The sequence below is a fragment of the Crocodylus siamensis genome, chromosome 1, assembly GCF_052110815.1.
Source record: "Crocodylus siamensis isolate JL-2025a chromosome 1, ASM5211081v1, whole genome shotgun sequence".
Lineage (NCBI taxonomy): Eukaryota > Metazoa > Chordata > Crocodylia > Crocodylidae > Crocodylus > Crocodylus siamensis.
In genome coordinates, this window is record NC_143395.1 from 129,055,560 (window position 1) to 129,070,306 (window position 14,747).

The following is a 14,747-nucleotide window of genomic DNA, read 5'->3' on the forward strand; positions in this document are numbered from 1 at the left end:
AGAGTTGAGGGGCAGGGCCAGCCCCGCTTTCTGGAGTAGACAGCGCAGCCCAGCCCAGGGCTGGAAAGCATGCTGGGATGCTGGGGGACTGTGATTTAACTTGAACCAGGAAGGGGTCTGGGACAGAAGTTTCATAAACCAGTTTGACCCAAATCAGTTAAGTCTGATACTACATTCAACCAGGTTTATCTTAAACCAGTTTCAGCCATTTTGAAACTGGTTTATGTGTACTGAGCTTCTGTTCTGTTACAGGTTTAAACCAATTTCTGATCACTTAAACTGGTTTATGTGGCACTTCTGTCCCTAGCGTCTGACACAGCAGTTGTTACCAAAAGGAGAATATGGTTGTGTGTGAAAAGAGCAAGGAGGATGAGGAGAAAATAGAAATCCTGATGTGTGACCTAAAAGAAGTTGTTAGAAATAGTAGTGCAAGCAGTGCCTGTGTAAGAGATGGAATAGACCCCAGACTGGGGAGTGTCCTTGGTGAAACTGAGAGATAAGCACTGGAGGCATCACTTCCAAAAGACCCATTGGGATTTCAGAGGAGACATCAAATACGCCAATAGTCCAAGAAGCAGGTAGAGTACAGTGTCTGCTTTTGGAGAACGGGAAAGACCAGAGTTTGCTTGTATAGTGAAGGGAAGTAATCAGAAGAGAGTAGGAGGAGGTTAAGAAAGAGAGCAAGGAGTGAAAGGTTAGAAATAGGGAAGAGATGGATTGAGAGGGCAAATGAAGGGGTTGAGGTGGAAAGAAGATGAGAAACCTTGTTGTAGGAGAAGGTACTAAAAAGGAGAGCAAGATGGCCCTGATAAATTTGGAATTAAAAGTGTCAGAGTAGTCTTGTTCATCTATTTTTTGAAAAAGCAGCAAAATTTGCAGTGGAAGGAGAGCTACCACGGTTTTAAAGTGTACCTAACCCATAATAAAATTTCAATAAAACTGAGTTAAAGAACTCTCTTGTGACCTGAGCCACAACAAAACATTATGCTGGGGAGCTATAGTTATGATCTTAATAAAATTAAAGGAATGGGGGAGGGGGGAGATTTCAGTGACAATCAAGCAGAAAGGCTAGTTCTTTAAAAAAAGAAAGAAAGAAAACTAAATTGAAAAAACAACGCTTTACAAAAAGCAGGTTAACTTGTTGGGGACAGACATGGTATCCCATGAGGCTTTGGGCCTTGCCAGCCTCATTGTTTCCAGTGAATGTACGTTTTTTCAAAACTTATGAAGTTGCCTATCTTCATTTCATTCACATCCATGGTGTGTGACATCTAACTCTTGATGTTCTTTTAAGATGTGTTTATTGTAAGCACTACATCCCATATTTATTAATTTCCCTCCTGTATTCTCAGTGCAGCATAGCAGTACTTTTATTTTCATTTGTGTCTAGCTACTATCTGGGATGCACCAACTCCTAGGGGAATTTCCCTTTCCCCCCTTCATTCCTACTGATGAATATTTGTCATCTTATTCACAGAACATGGAATCTTTCTCCACAGTTGATTTGGCAGCCACAGAATCACTTGTTCCTTAAAGAGCTAAGCTGTCCCATTTGTATTTCTTTTCCCCTTCTGCTGCTGCCCTCCCCTTCTCCTTTGTGGTAGTATGGCTATTGCGGAACAATTGTAAATTCTGGCAGCAGGAAAAAGGCCTACTTCCTATTTGTGAGACTGAGAGTTTCCTTTGGAAAGTGGTAAAAGATCTGTCCTTTTTACATGCTGGAAGAACTGATTAAGCCTAGGAAAACAGTAGCTCTGCAAACTGATTGAAGGGAATGTCTGCTGTTTATGTTATTTCTCATTGACCATGGAGAAATTTGAACTTTAAGTGGCACAGTCTTTGCTCCAGGGGCATGCAGAACAATTTCTTCTACAGTGTTTCCATCATTACATCCATGCCTTTGAAGGCTGGGGGTAAGGGGGAAATCACCTAAGTTCCCCTTCTGTTTTTCCTGCATCAAAAGCCTTGTTACAGTGACCAATTCTGTGTAATAAAGAGGGTTGAATGCAACTGCCTGAACCCAGAACCACCCTTTGGAATAGCCAGAGGGGATAGATTCAAGATACATAATGCAGCATCTATGCTTTAGTACCGGAAACTGAGCAATAACTGCCTAAGGAGTTCTCTTGATCTTCATGTGACAAATAATTGGCAAAAAAACAACCCCAAAAACATTTTTTCTCTGTAGTATTTCATTCAGTAGTAATGTGATTTACAAAGTTTCTGTTCACTTCTTTTAAGTTATTTTGTCTGTGTTTTTTTGGATGGGCATATTATTTTTAGGGTTGCTATTTTGATCCATGTTATGCCTTTTTTATTAAACATGTTGCCTTAAAAAACATGATTCTGGTATACCAAGAGTTAAGGAATGAGTTTGGTTGTTTGTGGGTTTGGGTTTTTTCAGTCCTCTATCTTTATATTTTTAATGTCTGGCTCTACTGCTGTTTCACTTGAAGCCTCTATCATTATATCCTGTTTCTCCACTATTTGCATATGTGAGCTTAGAAGATGAAATGACACAGATGAAATGCCCATCACATTTTTACTGTACCATGTCTGCCAACATTTATAAGCCACATATTAGGAACATAGTTTTTTATACCTTTGAAATACTGCCTTTGGATTTGGAGAGAGTGGGAGAATTTTTTAAAAATTAAAGTCAACCTTATTTAAAATAAGAAGTTGGCATTTTTACCTTTTATTTGAAGACCAGGTATGAGATCATGGTCTCACTGAATTCAGTGACAAAATGTCCATTGACTTCACTTAATTTGTATAAGGATTTATCTTTAGATTAAGAAAATTTTAATTGTTAACTCATTTTATACATGGGTTATGGTGTATTCTCTATTGACTAACTTTTATATGCTAAAGTACCTGTCCTTCCATGCCATTGCAGGGATCTGCCAAATGTCATTGTGCAAATCAGTGGCTCTGTGAGTAAATGGCTTAATGGAACCACCCCAAACCATTCTAGCCTAGCCTAGAAGAAAATGGTGTCTTCCATCAGTCAGCTTTGAGAATGAGCAGCCAGACCTTGATTCATGCAGGGCCATGTAATGCTCCTCCCAACCTCTCCAAGACAAAACTGCAGTCCCAGAACAGAGAGCTGCTTGTTTTATAAGTCGTATTCACAGAGCATTTATGAATTCTGAAGCAAGTAGCTATCTCATTTCATATCTGTTTCTGACATCGGGGACAATCTTCCTCTCCCCTTTTTCCTGTGCTCAGGACAAGTATGTTAAGTGTCCTTATCTCCCTCTGGAGTCCAGGAAATTTTCTGTTAGCCCCTTTAAAAGGAAGCATTTGACTCATTGCTTGCATACTGCATTTGAGTGAGAATATACACTTTTCCAGGAAGGCAACTTTTTTTTTCTAGTGGTAAAAAGGAGTATGAAGGGGCTAGAAACACCTTTTATGTAAGAGGCTCCCCAGTACCATGTAGCTGGCTGAGTGACTATCCTTATCTTCCTTGAAATCCTTAATATAAGGGTTGTCCAGGGGTAGAGAAGATGCTGCACTCCACAGATTACTGGTTACCCAAAGCTGTTAGGGAGTGATAAGCAGTAGAAACATAAGTTGCTTTTACTTAGGCCCTGGCAGATGTTCAACTACAGGCGCCATGGAATGATCCCAACAATTTTGTCTTCTGCCATGTTACATATGTATGGCAGGCAGTGCAAGTGGGATTGGGGATCAGATCTCAATCAGGCCCTCTTGCCAGTGCAGGGGCAGCCTGGGATTGTAATTTGACTCCAATTCATCCCTGAAGCTGGGAGTGGCAGTCACATAATTGACACTCCCAGTCTTGGGAGCCCCAATCAGATGATTTGTCTGTCCTCACCTTTGATTTAAGGTGTGATGAGAACCAGCCACAAAGTTATTGCACATATTTTGTGTAATAGCTTTGTGGGTTATTCCTTCTTTTATCACAGCATTAATTGCATGAACATGTGGCTGGGTTACTACTAAAGATGTGATTAACTAGTAGTTAGTCATGTCTGAAGTGTAACATCTGCCAGGGGCCTTACAGTGGTGGCCACAAAGATTCCTGCTAAATACAGCAGGCCACCTTTCCCCAAGCTCCCCTCCTCCCCAATTCCTGTATCACACATAGTGGGGGGAAAAAAGACCTTAAACTCAAGCTCTTGGTTTTCAAGTGCATTTTCTAAATCACTACTCAAATCCACACCAGGACAGGAGACTTCCATGGATTTAGTCTCTAATATCCAAATGCACCTTCTTGAGCCTCCAAGTCAATTATGATGTGATCCAAGGCTTTGCCCTGGTTGGTTGAAGCCAAATAAACTTGAAATTCAGACATTTCCTTTTAACGAGTGGTCTGCTAATTGGCATTGAGGTTTAAATATTTGAGTTTATTAATTTCTCCCTCTCCCCAAATTATGTCTCAGAAAGATTCCCTGGTTGTTACAGTCTATTAAATCAGACTTATCAAGGAGGAAACATTTATTGATATCTTGAGAGACGTGTATGTCTAATTAAGGTTGTGTTACTGTGCATATTTTATATGAAAGCGAATGTTTCCTGCAATTTGACTTTAATCAGGTTTGAAGGGCCTTAATAAGTGTTTGGCAGATTTCTTTTTCCTGGACTGAGGGAAGATGCACTGTATCAGTTTGCTAAATCACATCACTTACCACCATTTCAGGAAGTTCTGCTGCTGAAAGCAACATTTATTTTGTGGTTTCTCATATGGAAATTGTGATAGCTTATCCTACACGGACATTCTTGATGATATGCTCTAAATCTTATGTATCCCAAGGAAGTTTGAGTATTTGTCAGGTGTTGGTTTGACAGTGTGGCTAGTCAGTTATTTCAGTTATCTGTTACTTCAAGGCCTTATTCTAGTTTGCAGTATTATTACTAGAAACATAAAGATTCAGTATGTATTAATGAATCTAACTTAATAACAAATTTAACATTTAAAAATGCATTGCCTTCCTTAAGAAGACTTCACCTTTTAATTTCTAACTTATCATTCAAGGGTGGCTGCTAGAGGCAACATAAATTTGCACTTTCTTTCATGAATGGAATGCAAGCTTGCTCTTGCCTCATAGTGCTTCCTCTTTATACAGGCACAGCTGTCTTTCTGTCTTTCATTCCCTTTCTGCTTTTCACCCAAATTGACTGTTGCATATATAGCTACTACTGTGGAAGGAAAATGTCATCCCTGAGCACAGGGCCAGCAAAATCCCTACTCAGTTGCTTGAATTCTGCTTAAGCCCTATTTTAAGGATTTAAGCCTGTTTTAATCAGTACATATGCATCTTGACCTTAAAGACAGCTAAAATTATTACTGTAATAGGTAATGGTTGAAGAGAAGAATTTGTTATTTCCCCTTAAAAATGCTGCCACACAATTACTCAGTTAGTTGAGTGTTGACATGTATTGGGTTTTTATTCTTATTATTGAACAGGGACTGGGCATGAGTGTAAGGATTTGTTTGTTTATGTAATGAACTATAACACCCCTGTCAAATATGAACACAATATATTTTCATCCTAATTCTGCTGTGAAGGGATACAGTAACCTTATAGTAATCTTTTGCACATTAAGCATTTCTATATTTAGGGAAGCAGTTGTAGCCATGTTGGTCTAAGGACATAGGCTAATAAGTTGGTCTAATAAAAGATATCAGATTTACCCAAAGAACCTTGTCTGCCTATATTTAGGGGATGTCTTTGTTCTTTTTAAGGTAACAAAAATTTCCCTTGCTTATCAAACTTCCATTGTTTTTTGCAAATCTCCTCTTGTTATTAAATTATTTGTATTACGGTAGCACCCTAAAGGCTCCAAGGCTCCAACTGAGACCTGGGACCATTGTAATAGATGCTACACAATTGGTCCCTACCCCAAAGATGTCATATCAAAACAGACAAGTAAAGTGTGTAAGCAAATAATTATCATTATTTCCATTATACAGATGGGGAACAGAGAGGCAGCATGATTAAGTGACTTGCCCAAGGTCATAGAGAAAGTCTGTAGTAAAACTAGGCATGGAGCCCAGAACTTTAGTGTCCCATTCCAATATCTTAATCACAAGATCCTCTTTTCTTTTTGTGACATTACTCCCTAATAAAATTACTACAAAGGTGTAATAAGTGCCTCTTTTCTGGAGCAAATCTTCCCAAAATGTTAATACATTTTTCTTGTCTCTAGATTCGATGATACTTTTAACACTTTGTGCAAATCAAGGAGACAAATTAAAGAAAAGCAAGAAAAGATAACTGATTTAGAGATTAGCTTAAAAAAAGCTCTAAAATTAGATCATGTAATTAGCACTCAGCTTATGAGCATCGACATTTGGTGGAATTACATTTATGCAAACAAATTCAGTTCACATAGTTTAGAAAGACTGAATGATCTTTTATAGAGGAACACAGCTTAAATTTGAGGTTTATGTAAGCTTTCCTCATAAGTTTACTCCCTCATGTTCAGCCGTTCTTCAAAATCAAGAACACTCAATACTTCTATTCACAGCAAAATAGTATCCAGCCAAAAAAAAAAGTAGGAATGGTTATTAAAATGGCAAGGCAGCAATGATCATAAATGACTGTATTAAGACTTAAGGCATACATATTCCTTAAATTGAAATTGTAGGCCTAAAAAACTGTGTTCTGTATTTTTCTTATGTTTTAAAAATATCTATGAAAGGTTTTTAGTTTTATTTCTTTTAAAACTCTGCTTTAGACGTAGCAGCCCAACTTTCATAAAATCACCTACCTTTAAGTACCATGGTGCACATTATATATTGACAAAAATACGATGGAAATAGAGGCCAGATCGAGACGTGCCAGCACATGCATTTCCCCAGGGACAAACAGCAGCTGTACAATATGTACCACTGCTACTTGTCCTGAGAGAACAGTTGTGTACATGCACTCTGGCGTGCAGCACACTGCACCCCAGTAGCCTTACCTGGGGGCCTCTGATGGCTCTAGCTGGGGTGATCTGGCAGCAGGGAGTCTGGCTGGCAGCTGGAATGTGGCTCGGGCTAGCCAGGCTCTGGTTTCAGGCGGTGCACACTACTGCCACATGTGCCGTCCCACTTCTTTTAGGCATGGGGTTTTTTTTACACTGGGATCTCCTTGTGTCAACCCCCCACCCTCCCACTGCATATTATCAGTGCGGGGAATGCGTGTATGTGTGGTGCCTGTGGTGTGCAGCACTGCATACTGCACATTTATGCTCATCTGGACATGCCCAGATCATTTACAGATCCCTCTACACAGGGACTTGAACTGTGAACAATCAACTGGAGTATGGTGTGAAACCGCTGTCTGGGAAGAAGGAATGGGGAAAAAAACACATGTGGCCTAACTAGGCTGTCAGGAGGTGCTGGAGATCTGGGTTCAGGTCTCTGCTCTGACTGCTTTTTGAATAGACGCTTGGATTCACAGCTCCTGTGAGCACTCTGGATTTGTGGGAGCAGGGTGCACAGGTATAACAACCTACTTCTTTCCCTAATGCAACAAGGAAATGCTTATTTTGAGATGTCTTTTGAGCCCCCAGTTAGGGCTCTAAGCAACTTTAGCCTTGGGGCAAAAACATTGTTTAAACAGGTTTGTGCAGATCCACAGACTGTAATTTAGGACATGACTATCCTACACTGGATTGGGCTAGAGAATGTGTCCTGCCGACTTGCTTCTGCTCCAAGGATGGGCCATTATTTTGGCTGGAGGGCCACTTAATGAGTTTTGGTGAGCTGTTGAGGGCTGCAAGGGTAGCCCTGCCCCCTGACGTTTGACACCAGAAGTCCCCCTGAGGCAGGGGTTGGGGGGTGGGATTGCCATCTTGAAACTGGAAAAAAAACAAATTGTATACTAAAAAATCAAACATCTGTTATAACTTTATTTTAATTTTATTTCAGAAAATATTTTTGTTCTGATTTATGTGCATTTCCCTAGTGTATCTAGAGATGATTGCATAATAGTTCAAAATACAGTCTTACACTTGTGTACTGTATGGGTGGGGTGGGGGTGGTGTTTGTGTGGAGTGTGGTTATGGTGGGTGGGTCTGTAGTTGGGATGGCGGTGTGCGGGGAGTGTGAGTGTGTGAGTATAGTGGGGGTAGGACTGTGTGTGGGGGCTGTGGGAGGGTGTGGGTGTGTTAGCAGGTATGGTGGGAGTGTGTGTGTGGGGTGTGGGTGTGTGGGGGTAGGGTGCAGTGTGGGGGGTCCTCAGAGTCCCTGGAGTGTGTGAATCCCTGGATCTACATGTGGTGGCAGTGAGTGGTCCCATAATGTACAGCTTCCTGCATTCCCACCTGAGTCCCCAGCTGCATGTGGGGCCAGCCCCAGCCCAGCCGAATAGTGTTCCCTCCCATCCCCAGCTGTACATGGTGCAAGGGGTGGGGCCAGCTCCACCTGGCCCCATGGAGTGCAGCTCCCACCCCAGCCCCTAGGTACAGGGGGCAGTAGCATGCAGGGCCAGCCCCACCCAGCTCTGTAACATGCAGTTCCTGCCCAAGTCCCCAGCCACACATGGTGGCAGTGTCCAGAGCCAGCCTAGCCCCACGCAGCTCCTGCAGTCTCACCACAGACCTATGTGGTAGCAGCATGCAGGGCCAGCCCCACAATGCGCAAGTCCTGTGCTCCTGCAGCATGTGGGGACAGCCCAGCTTGGCCTCATAGCATGCAGCTCCCTGCACTCCCAACCCTTTTACCCCAGTGGGAGTCCCTGGCCCGGTTGGGCCCTTACCTGGATTCCAGTGCTTGCAGGAAGGCAGGCTGGGAACAGCCACAGGATGGCTAGACCACAAGAAAACCAGTTCCTTTGATTCTTTATGTTCTTTACCAGGTAAGCAGGTAAAGGAAAGGCCCCAAATGCTGAAAACCTTACTTAATGGAGTAGTTTTGGATATCACTGTGATTGGCTTCTTTATAAATAGTTTCATAGTTTCTAGGGTCAGAAGAGACCTGAGCAGATCATCTAGTCCGACCCCCTGCCATGGCAGGAAAGAGTACTGGGGTCAAATGACCCCAGCAAGATGTGCATCTAACCTCTTCTTTAACACCCCCAGAGTAGAAGCCTGCACCACTTCTCTTGGAAGCTGGTTCCAGACCCTAGCCGCCCTGACCGTGAAGTAGCGCCTCCTGATATCTAACCTAAACCTACCCTCTGCCAGCTTGTGACCGTTATTCCTGGTCACTCCTGGCAGTGCTCGGGGGAACAGTGATTCCCCCAATGCCTGCTGATCCCCCCTGACTAGTTTATAACAGGCCACAAGATAAATGTCAATTCAGCTGACTTTCTTACCATACATAAGTAAGAATTTATGTTTGGATCTTAATTAATAATAACTCCTTTTGATTCAGGAAAGTGAAAAATCTGTTCCTTGCTTGCTTTTGAAGGAAGATTGAAGAAGAACAGAAGAGAATCAGTGGGCAAGTTTATGGCCTTGGCTGCAAAATTCAGTGAAACATATTTCAGAATCTTGGTTTATTGGGTAAAGATTATGCAATATTAAGTGCACAACCCCTCTGGGTTGTCTCTAAATGTGAACGAGTGTGTAAATAAACCAGCAGTAACTAGTAGGTCTGTCTACACATGTATTTACTGCATAGTAAGTGTTTTTTAGGCAGGCATCTACATGTGCAGACTTTAAAGTTGGACTGCCTTGGGACTAACGTCAGTACCAAGTCAGTCCACACACACACTGTTACTGCACAGTAAGGTGTCTACACATGCATTATTGCATGGTAACTAATTGGGCATAAATTTGATACATGTATCATGCATAAATTGGGCGTAAATTTGATACCTGCATCTTTGTTAGTCACTGAGGTAAATTTAATGCCAAGTACCACACTGGGCACATCTACACATGCACATTTACTGCGCAGTAATTTAGGATACTGTGCAGTAGCTGAAAATTACTGTGCAGTAACTGTGGTGACTTACATGATGCAGGTATCAAATTTATGCCCAAGGCAGTGTAAGTCACATTAGTTACTGTGCAGTATGGGTGTGCATGTGTACACATATGCTCATACTACACAGTAATTTTTGGTTTCTGTGCAGTAACTTAAATTACTGAGCAGTTAATGTGATGTGTAGACACACTTAGTGTGTTGTACTTGGCACTAAATTTACCTCAGTGACTAATAACAGATTAAAAAGTATCCAAATGTATCTTTTTACTATAGCAATAAATGGATAAGAAACAAGAAATGAAAACCTGACAAAGTAGACATTAAAAACCTCTCTATATGTGTATATCTATACACTATACACACAGATTATTAGGGAATGTACCAATAAAGATTTTCTTGGCCGATATTGATGGCTGATTGTTAATTAGTCTTATTAGCTAATACCAATCTGATAGCCAAATTACAGGAATGCAGCTCGGCAGCTTGAAGAGCAACATCCTGCCAGTAAGTCTGTGGGGAAGGGGCATGGGGCAGAGGGCAGATCGAGGTCAGGGACAGGGGTATGTGCTGCCCAGCCAGAGCAGTGAATGTGACCCAAGAGTGGGGCACAGGATGGAGCGGCGGGTGGTTTGTCCAGGGAATGTGGGAGGGATGGGGAGGGGTGGCTGGCTCCCTGCTGCTGCACACACTCTTGGGGGAGGCATGTGGCCCCCTGGATTTGTGCGTTGGGTGAAGGTGGGCTGCCCACTGCAGGCTCAGGACCAGGGGCTGTGCCAGCCTCTTCCCAGTGGAGGGGCTGGGCTGAAGCTGTGCTCGGGTAGGGTGGGCTCAGTAGGAGCAGAGTGCAGTGCTCCAAGCAGGGGGCAGTGATGGGGAGGTTTGGGGGACTATAGCCATCCCAAAATTCCCTGTAGCCTTCCCCCTATCTGCCACCTGTCCTATGCCGCTGAGGCCTCCCCGCCCCACCAGGTCCGAGTGCAGCTCTGGGCCAGCCCCTCCACCCGGAAGAGGCTGGCACAGCTCCTGGCTCTGACCCTGAAGCGGGCAACCCACCCTTGCCCTGTGCACAGATCTGGGGGGGACATGCTCCTCATGCCTCCCTCGGGGGGCTGCACAGTGGCAGGGAGCTACCCCCTACCATGCCTTCATGCCCCACAGACGAGCCACCTGTGGCTCCATCCCATACCCCACCCCAGTTAGGCAGTGCCTGCCCCTGCCCCATTCCTTCCCCAACCATGGGAGACCTTGATCTGTGCCCCCTGTCCCTTTCCCCCACAGACTTACCGGCAGGATGCCGCTCTCCAAGCAGCTGGGCTGCATTCCTGGCCATGCGCATGCCGTGGCTGTACATATACATGAGGCATTTATTGGTGACATTATCCACTGAAGAAAAAGTTGATTGCCAATTAATGTTAACTTTCTTGTTATTGGTGCTGATCCGATATGCAACCAATATATTGGTGCACTTCTATACAATATATTGTTCCTTGGTGGCAAATAAGCTGTAAACCAGCTTAGCTGTTTCTGAGACCTTCTTGTACTCTGAATCTGTAAAAGGGAAACAGAAACCCCCCCCAAAATGAAAAACCAGCTCTCTGGACACCTTCACTCAGTTTCAGGTCTTAATGCTTGGTCCTTGATGTTAGTGCCTGAAACTCCAACTTATGTAGACTCCACCACCACCCTCTTACTGGAGCTTTTCAAATGTCTAAGAGCTGCTCTCAGTGCAGATTGAATTAATCTGCTCTGCAGCCTCTGGATGAATCCAATGCATTTGTGCTCTATTTCTTTCTCCCAGCAGGCACTGAGAGCAAGATACATGTTTCTCTGGTTGGAAAAAAAAAGTTAGTAAAATTCCCCTCAACCTCTTTCAGTTCCTGGATCTCTGGACAGATTTGTTACTCCTCTGGCAGCAAGAGCCAGGGCTCACCCTGCCCTGATCAGTCAGGGGGGTTTATTTCTTTTTAAAAGAAAAGTTAATTTCAGTCAACCAAACCCTGTCCCCCTTCCCAGAGGATACCCACAGAACATACCCCTCTGGGCCCCAACTACCACAACCCAACTTTCAGACGTGGTTGCTGAGATTATATTTACTCCCTTTGACCTCAGTGGTATACGCAACACGGCTGTCAGCCACCACGTTTCCCCACCAAGCATGCTCAAGAGGATTGCATTGACCTCACCAAGATGGATGCATTTTGAAACATTCTTTCCTACAGTACAACGGGTTACAATAGCATGTTTGCATTTTCTTCTTCTGGAAGCAGGGATGGTTATAACAGGCTGCAGACCTGTCACTGCAAATGGCTCTTTCAGGATAGAAGTAAGAAATAAAATGTCCTTCCCATTTCAAATTCTATATACGAATTTTGAGCTGTTAAAGCAGGACCTCTATCATGTAGACCTATTGGCCTAGACAAGACTTTCCAAATCCTCAGGATTGTGACCCTTTTCCATTCAAACTGGTGAGACCTCAAAGGAAGACAGGTTATGGTAAAGCACTGGATTGGAAGTCAGTCAATGTGATTTCAATTTCTTGCTCTGCCCACAACATCCTGTGTGACCTGCATTGGGCCAAATCCAGAGAAGGACCTATGTGCCTGAAGCACAACTTAACTTGAACACAGGTACTTAAGTTCAAGTGAGCAAGCCACAAACTGCTTTCACCCACCTTTTACTGTAAAGTGGGTGAAGTCGAAGACTCAAATTCAATTCCTTCCTCAGTACAGAGTAGATTCAAACCCACATCTCCCACTTTCCAGGACAATACCATAATCTGCATATTATAGGGTAGGATGTGGCCACTCTCCACTCTTGCTACTGAGGCTGTGCCACTGTACATGGCCAACAATATACATTCATAGAAGGAGAGAAAGTTAGAAGAGGGAGCATGGCTCAGTAGTCTAGTGATGAGGACACTCCCATGGGAGAGGGAAGTCCTAAATTCTGATCTCTGCTTCCAGGGATTGTTTATGCATTTTGCAGTCACTGGATGATACATAACAGTGTTGGAGGCAGGGACCGGAGCCGAGCGCTTGCCTTTTTAAAAAGTGACTTAAAGATTTTGGTAGCTTTAAAAAAATATTACTTATGGTCACTAATGGTAATGAACCTTTTATAAAGACAGAAAGATTAAAAGAGATTTTAAAATATGGAAAGAAAGAGCAGATCGAGGATTGTGCACAGTAAGGCATATTATTTAGTAAGTAGTGAAACTGGATTAAGTTTTAGACAACTTTTGTGTCTTGGACCTGTTGAGCTGAATTTTTGCTTAATGTAACCCACAGAGAGCACAGGCAAAGTCACTGCAAATAGCAATGTCAATATTTGGAGAGGATGTGCATGATAGCTTTAGAATAAATGACATGTAGATGGCCTTATTGGATTAAATTGCATATGAAACTGAACATCTTGAAAATAAACTACAATAAAAACATGAACATATTTATTAGGGTAACGCTATATGAAATCCAGATAGACAAATTATAAATATGAATAATGGAGCCTAGATAGTGAAATCCTACTGAAGTTTAAGAGTTACAAGTTAACGTCCTGGCATTGCCTGAATGAGTTTTTTAAATGATAGCACAAAAGGACATTTTAAAACTCATGTCCTCCTACACAATTATGGAAGGAAACTGTAGAATTACTGTCCCACTTTTATGAGCAGGGCCTTGTCTGTTACAGCTACGTATGCACTAGAGACTTATAAAAGGGCAGGGAAGGGTAGAGGTAAGAGGAAAATATGACTTTTCTCAATAATATTATATTAAAACAGTTTATATCCATATTTTAGTTCTAGCATTTTTATTTAATATAGTCCATCTATATAGAAAGCATAAATAATCCTTAATTTACAGTTTTGTATTACTCATATTTAAGAGAGATACACTCAAGTACAGCTAGCTAAAACCTTAAATTTATTTTAACCTGGTTTCTTTAAAAAAAAACAAGCACCATCCCCCCACAAAAAACCTACAGCTTAATTTCCAGAAGATGCACTCATATCACAAATAAAAGAGGAAAAAACTCCCAACCAACAAACCAAACTAAATGTTGTTTTTTTCTCAGGCATAAGTAATCAAAGTCATAGTGGAAACAATGGTAGAGAATCACCTGATGTGCAAAACAAACCAAATGATGGTACCCGTGAACTGTATCTCACACACAAGAAAAACCCAGCATGTCATTCAATATTGTATTTTTATCTTTGGTTCTTTTCTGAACATGTGATATCAACTAATGCACTTTTACAAAGTTTCATTTTTCAATTAATATGTTTTATTTCATACTTGTTCCAAGTTGAAACAAGAGCTATATTTGCAGCTAAGGAAAGCAAAGATGAAACTTTGTTCTCTCTTTTGTGCTCAGCCGTACAATTTATTTTTCTCCTGGCAACAGATTTTAAATCTCTTTGCCTCTTTTTTTTTTCATGGGAACTGTTTGGTAAGTGCCGACATTAGAGCTGACAAAGCTTTGTGTGTTTTTTTTCCTTTGCCTGGTTTCTGTGTCTGTGTGTGCAGGCATGCATTCATTAACGTAATTCCTCAACATTCAACAAGAGCGCATCATAAACCAGGGGAAAAAAGGCTCATAAATATTTAGATCTTCCCGTCTACCTTCCATACTAAAGTGAAAAAGAGTATTTAGTAGGGACTTGGTCTGAGTTAATCTGCATGTGAATTGAAAGGGGGTACAAAAGGATGAAAAGGTGGTGGAAACTAGCATACAAACCCCATAGTCTCCAGGGGGTCATTCATCTTGTTCTTGTCAATACAATCTCAGTCTCACTGCTTGGCTGTTTTCTGCGCATGACCAAATAGACTAGCTTTACAAAGAGAATGTTGCAAAG

The 14,747-nt window shown here is 42.1% G+C and overlaps 1 long non-coding RNA gene across 1 annotated transcript; it reads right to left on the reverse strand.

Moving 5' to 3' along the window:
• Positions 1–7,809: 7,809 nt before the first annotated feature.
• LOC149873320 (uncharacterized) lies at positions 7,810–12,187 on the reverse strand. The gene is made up of 3 exons (XR_016441804.1): positions 11,180–12,187; positions 8,721–8,770; positions 7,810–7,821 (listed from the first exon to the last, which is right to left on the reverse strand). It is a non-coding gene; the product is annotated as an uncharacterized LOC149873320 (long non-coding RNA).
• Between the last annotated feature and the right edge of the window lie 2,560 nt (positions 12,188–14,747).